Raw genomic sequence first — 7167 nt, 5'->3', positions numbered from 1 at the left:
AGTGTTTTCACTGAAAGGCTTCCGCCCTTTGCAGAGACAGCAACTGCTAATAAATAATAATGAGTATCATCCTCCTCATGAATAATCTCTGCAGCGTTCCTATTGCGTTGATGAATTAGATTTCTGCATGAATACATTTATTTGTGTTGAACATTGTGCTGTATGAAATATGGTCTAAATTAGCTGCGTTTGAACGCACCGAGCTGGAGTCGTGAAATAAAAGTTCCAACTTCAGCTCGTGTAAAGTCAACACCAAGTGTGTGCTCATGGTGCCAGAGGGACCGGAGGCCTCTTTCGCTCTGCTTTTCTCACACAAAACACACACACACACACACACACTGCCAGTGAAGACAGCAGGGGGACCCAGTGTGCCACACTAACACATTCTCTCACACAGAGATGCAGTGAGAAGCTGGACCCCTCAGGAACTCAATTCATCAAATGCTTTTGTGCTCCGGAAAACACACATTTTTAAACTGTTGCTCGTTCTCCCTCACATGAACAAGGAATACATAATAATGGAGGTCGGTTAGCGTGTTGACACAGAGTTGTGTGAAAAAGCAGCACCGACTGCGTGTGCGTGTTTACCTCCTGTCAGATTTAGATGATTGAGCACGTTGGCTGTGTGCGACAGGAAAAGCCAGAGGCTTCATAATGGTTCATTTCCTGTCTCTGCTGCCTTATGCGCCAGCAGCTCTGACAGCAGCCAGTTTCACCCACGGGTGGCTGATTTACAGTCACACCCTGAACACTCTAATTTATTTCGGTCCACTACAAGTGTCAAATATGAGCTGCTTTAAGACACTTTGTGCATTGTCTTATGTATGCGGGAATCATCACGACTGATGATCTCAACAGTAGAAACCAGCCACAAAATAAACTTTATCGTGACCTTCTCTTATGAAAGGCTCGTCATCATCAGACAGGTCATTTGTGGACTTCATTTGTTCAACAATAAACGGTGTGTGTTAGTGCATCAGTTAAACACGACACATGCGAAGCCTCTGACATCAACGGGACATCCGAGTGTGTTTACATGGGATGCAGAGCAGACTTCAGTGTGTGTGTGTGTGTGTGTGTGTGTGTGTGTGTGTGTGTGTGTGTGGGATGTAAAGGAGACCCGAGTGTGTGAGGGATGTGGTGCAGACTACAGCTAGAATAACTCCCAGCTCGATTATTTATTTGAGACCCAAAGACCAAACACTGTTGGCCGGCCGGAGCGTAAACAGGAAGAGACCAATTGAGAAGTGACTCACAGGCCCGAAACAAGCAGCAGAGGAGAAGAAAAGGGTTGGAATCAGCAATTAACTGGCTGGAAACCAAATGTGGGTCTACACACGGCTCACAGAACCTCCAATAAATCCCCGATCAGGAGGAGGACGATAAACAAGAGGGAGAGGAGAGTGTGTGTGTCGAAGAGTCGGGGGTCAGTCAACAACCACTCAGATGATGAGCAGGGATTTTTATCTTACAAAGGTCAGCAGGTGTCAAAGAGACAGAGAGCGTGCTGCAAGAGGGATGTCACGGGAAAGACCATCATGAGAATACCCGCGAAAAAGGAAGTTTTGACACAAGGCCGGGGCCTATGTCACGATGGATCATCATTCAGGGAAACACCAGAGGAAGTTACAGCAGCTGACCAAAAACAAAACCACGGCTTTAAAGAGCTACAAGACAAATCTGCGCAAGTATCTCAGCGTCCACATTTCACACCCCAAAGCAAGCAAGTCGTGGGAATGTGCGTCGATGAAGCAACAGCAAGGAGGAAAATAAGATCAAGGGCAACAAAACAACGCAGCACCTGTCTCCGTGACACAGCATTTGGAGAACAGCTCTTGCTAAAAATACACATGTCATCTCTAAATACAGACCAAAGACAACAGGAAACAGGATAGAGCTGAATCGTCAGCGATCTAAAAACCATCACGCACACACGGCACAGTCTTCAGACACCTGGGAGTCTGCCCGATCGATGGAGCACAAATACTGTCTCACACGCCCACAGGCTGTCAGATAATTAAGCCACCTTTTATTGAACCTCCTTGAGTAAAGAAGGATGTGGTGTACTATATTACTCTTGTTCACATGTACTTTGTTCCCCTTCGATAGGCCACAGGAGACAGAAATAAAGTCGGCATGTTTTCTTGTCCAGCTCTAAATCTTGACATGATATGAAAATAGCAGCAGTTTATTGCATTTTTCATTGACGGTGAATGCTTCCTCTTCACGATAGAAGAGCAGAGACGGTCTTGTTGAAGGAAACAAACATGAATTGGTGCTTTTCTGAACATTTAAGGGCGTATATGTGACGCTTGCAGCTCCTGCCCTCATGGAGGACTGTTCATGAGGGTATTGGAATAACATACATGTAATTATCATGTGGCAAACAAATGCAAGAGATTATGCTACCTACAAAACATCATGATACCGACTTAAGAGTTCCGTCTTCCCTTCCCGAAAGAAACAGCCACGTTTTCCATCCCAACTTCAGCCCTCTCCACACACACACACACACACACATATCCCTGCAAAACTCACGATGCAGCCGTTGGCAGCACTGGGTGCATCTGTAGTAGCTCTCCATCTCCTCCAGAGAGATGTGGACAAACCTCTCTCCTGCATATTCCTGTCTCCCGTCTGTGCGTTCCTTCATCGCGTCCCTCCGTCTGCGCTCCTCTTCCTCCCTCAGCGACAGAGACAGAAGAGCATCGCCCGCCTCATCCTGCTCTCCTCATTTGTATTTCCACTCCCTCCCCGTCTGTCTCTCTTGCACACACACACACACACACACACACACACCTGTGAGATTTATGGAGCGATTAGACCACTCCTCTTTCCTCCGCCCCTCCCTGCTGCTGTGCAAATCTGTAGACCTTTACCTGAGCGAGACACTCAGAATACATGCCGATAAATAATCCCTTGCACTGCATTTTGTCTCGTCAGTTGCCAAAGACACCGCCAATTTCATGTCGCGCTGACTCCTTTAAAATCCTTTCAAAATAAGACTATTTCAAAACAAGACCATCGCCGCTGCAGATAAGAGTTGTAAATATTTAAGGGTTCATAGTCCAGCAAGCAACTGGTTGTCAGTGTCTCTAACTTCCCGCCTTAAACTGAAAGCTTTTAATCTGCAGCACAACCACACAAACTAGTATTCTGGTGACACCCTTGATATCAGACCGATGCTGGTTTGCCTGGTTTGTCAGCACAGACTGTGACATTTTAGCTACAACTATGAAGTTCTCAGCTTTAACTCTCAGTGTCATCGGTGGCAGCACATGTGACTCCGCTACACGCTCAAAGTCAGATGTCTTTGTAGCACATAAAGAGCCGAAAAGGATTACAGTGTTTGGATAGAAAAGCTGCGACAGAAAAATCATCCTCCCATGATGTCTACAACCCAAGAGGACTCCTCTGACCTGCCTGGCTTCTGAGAAAGTTGTTCATGCGGACAAGTATTGATCAGGCCGTGCTTCTTTCCAGAGGCCGACCGGTGGACACTCACCTCGTCCGCTTGTCTGCGTGTATTTACGATTCCTTTGCCTTTCTGCTGGTTGACGGACGCAGCAAAGGTTGGCCGACATGACGAAGACCAACACCAGTCCGCTTGGCTTTCTAATCAGTTTCTGTTTACCCGTCCGCGAGCAAACCTTCCTGCTGCTGGTGTATTGAGACATGCTGCGAGTTATCAATGAGCCACTCACAAGGTATATATCAGGTAATCAGTTACAGAGATGAAACACCAAAGAGGGCAGCGTTCAACGATTTACACTCTGTGCTCAGGACTACGACAACATGTTGGGAAATACAGTGCATTTCTTTTTACTGTTTACATTGTTAGAAGACAATAATGACAACCTCATACAACACAGACACTGGTCCTAAAGGCCGAGCTCAGCACAAAGACTTGAAGCGTCATGAGAACAACTCACTATTGTGCCACGTGAGGACAATCCTGGTATACTGATCGAGTAATCGTTATTTATCCAGCATAATATAAGCTGCAGAAAATACCACAGTAAAAGCAATTCAACAATACATTCATTTAACATGGATTGGGGATAAAGTTGTTTTAGGGGTAGGTCCCTGAACTTGACACTTACTGTAAACCACACCTCAAATAATATGTGTTGATAATATCTGGAGTGAGAAGTACATGTAAAATTGCGTGTGGCATTTCATGTTATTGTTCCCTATGGTCATATTTCAAGCCACTTAAACTACCGGAGACATACTGCAGCATCAGCAGTAAACTACAGAGTAAGTTCCTCTATTATGTTTGAATAATAACGGGAGAGGAAATCCTGTCCCGTCACATTGATCTTAAAATAACAAGACACTACTGACCAGAACGCTCTGTGACACGCAGCACAAAATATGAAACGAAACTTTGAACCATCAGCGCCGACAGACTGACACCAACCTGTTGGTCCACAGCTCCTGCGGGTCAACAGACCGATGGACGCGGACAGATCGCGAAGCAGTCCGCTCAGCACCCCTTGGCCCTCTTGAACTAACTCCAGCAGAGACATCGTCGCATCACATCACAGCAGCTTTCATACTACGTCTGAGAGCTTGTTCTTCAAGCCGCCCGCCTCTCCTCCTCCTCCTCCTCCTCCTCCTCGTCGACGGAGCCGCTGCGTTTGCTCTTGTGAACGTGCGATTGTTTATCTCACTTCATGTCTGCTCTGTGTTTATCGCAGGAAGAGAGGGGCGGAGGGATGACATCAATCCCTCGACGGCTAATGATACAAACTTAGCAGATGTGTGTGTGTGTGTGTGTGTGTGTGAGAGATTTGGACTGTTTGCCCAGGGTACTAAAGTACACTAAAAACAGATACAACCACCTTGTTTTTTTTTTGGTTTTTTTCCAACTTAAAAGCGCATCAACACATTCTCTGGTGTCAGAATGAATCAATAATGTGTGTTTTTCTTCTCTAAGATAAAGAAAGTGTCAACTATCCCATATTATCTTCCCAACAACACCTACCAACTCACTTTGTCCTCATGAGGAAACTGGTGCCGGATTTCGTCATCAACACATGACGCCATAAGTTGCACAAGGCTACGTTTTAACACCATGAATGATGATTTTATACACTATTTAATGTGACGTCGGACACGTGGGCAGCTATTTAAAGGTCTGAAAGCAGGGAACAAGAAACCAGAATGCTGGAGAAACAAAACTGTTTTACAACTGGTTTCGTGCCGCTTTTGTCCTGCTTATGATTTCATGGAGCAGCTCAGACAACAGGAGCTTCTGTGGCGTCGCTGGGTTTAGACTGTTATACAGGAGACGGGGAGAAAACAAAGATCGGTGCCATCCGGAAAGCTAAATCGCATTATCTGTATTCCACCAAATTCATCACCACACAATCGCATAAACATTCCCAATTTGAAGTTCAAAGGGTAGCGGCGGTGGTCATACACTTGTCATTATGTGGCATTCATTCGATTTATCAATCAATCGAGAATGCCGAAAAATCAAAACCTATGCCCTCCTTATCTGGAACGGCTGCAAAACGAATCACAAAACTCAATTATTCTGACTTGTAAGCACATTCTGGCATGATTTATAATAATAATTTATCATGATTTATAATCGTTAATACTGGTCATAGTATTTGATACGTTATAATTAGACTGGTACTATTTATGTCTGTCTTTTAAACAACAATGTCACAAAGAGACGTAGCAATGAAATAAAGGGGCTTGCATGCAACCTGTCGCTCTCTGCCTGAAGAACATGATGCACAAGGTACAATGTGTTTGAATTATGGATATTGTGGTTCCCTACAATGTTTTGTCCAGCGCTTAGTCGATTTTTCATATCGTCTCACTGGGTTAAATCACTCCTCGTTATGGTGGAGCCTCCTACAAGAGACACCTCGGATCAAAATCCCATTTTCAAAACTAAATGTGCAACACACCAGCTGTGACTTGCCACATGAGGTTATTTTTCTCTTTCGCTCATTTTGAACTAATCAGAAGAAACACATATCGACCAACGCATGAACATGCGACAGGCTTTACAGAACTCAATCATTTGTGGAATTGGACCATTTGCAAAACTTAAGCTACACCAATTTTTGAAAATGCCTAAGTTCAGTGTGCGACACGTCTTCTACTGTGACCAAGACGACCGTCTGTGCACATATAGGGCGATAAAGTGACAAGTTACTGCAGGGATCCCTACCACTGATTGTCGACAGCACCTCCAGCGTTTCGTCCAAGTCGTCCGGTACCGACAGCTTCTCTCCCATCTTTGCCCCGGGACACCAAAGCTCAGCACGCTTTCTTCTTCACATGGACTTCGCAGGTTCCTAAAAGACACCAAACATTACTCGAACAGCAACGAGAAGAGGGAATACTGAATGGTGACCAGCAGTAGACTCGGGTGAAGGAACACAGAGGGAACAATTGGAACAGAAAGAGACTGATGCACTGTCCATTTAATTTGGTCAGCAGTGTTCAGAGAGGGAGGGAGGAAGGAAAACACACACAGGACACTGAGGGTACTTTCGCAATTGCGTAACACATAACATACATGCCTCTGTGCACCAAACAGGGGTGTTAACAATATTACTGGCGGTAATTTGATCTGTGCAAACATCTGCTGAATGATCCAAGTTAAAGGCCCAATTAGCAGATGTTTTTTTAACTAACTGTTGCAGATATATTCACATATAATGGCACCATTTTATTTATTTATGCCAGGCTAAATAAAGACAGAGGATAGTCCCACATGCAATAGAATGTGACACTTCCACCGGCCAAGTTCACAGACGTGGCCTTGGGGATGTCATCAAGAGCACATGGAAATAAAAGAGTCAACAGATTTCAAGTGCTTTGCTGTTTCCCAAGGAAAAACTCACACACTCACTTTCAGTTTCAACCAAATGTTCCAACCAATACAAATGTTTGTCTTCAGTACGAACTGCACATCTGCATGTAAAGGATTAAAGAGACAAAACACCAAATTAGTTCCAAATTAGATGATTTGTATTATATACACAGGAAAAATAGTTCAGCAAACTTTTTCATTTGATCCGACATCCACTTTTAAGGAATGATTGCACTGTATGCAATGGTTTGGACATTGGGAATGATGCATAACTCACATTAAATTAAATTGTGTTGTGACAAGTAAAGAGCCCATGAGGGACA

The sequence above is a fragment of the Melanostigma gelatinosum genome (genome assembly GCF_949748355.1).
Source record: "Melanostigma gelatinosum genome assembly, chromosome: 24".
Taxonomy (NCBI): domain Eukaryota; kingdom Metazoa; phylum Chordata; class Actinopteri; order Perciformes; family Zoarcidae; genus Melanostigma; species Melanostigma gelatinosum.
Note: the sequence above shows the minus strand (reverse complement) of the source record.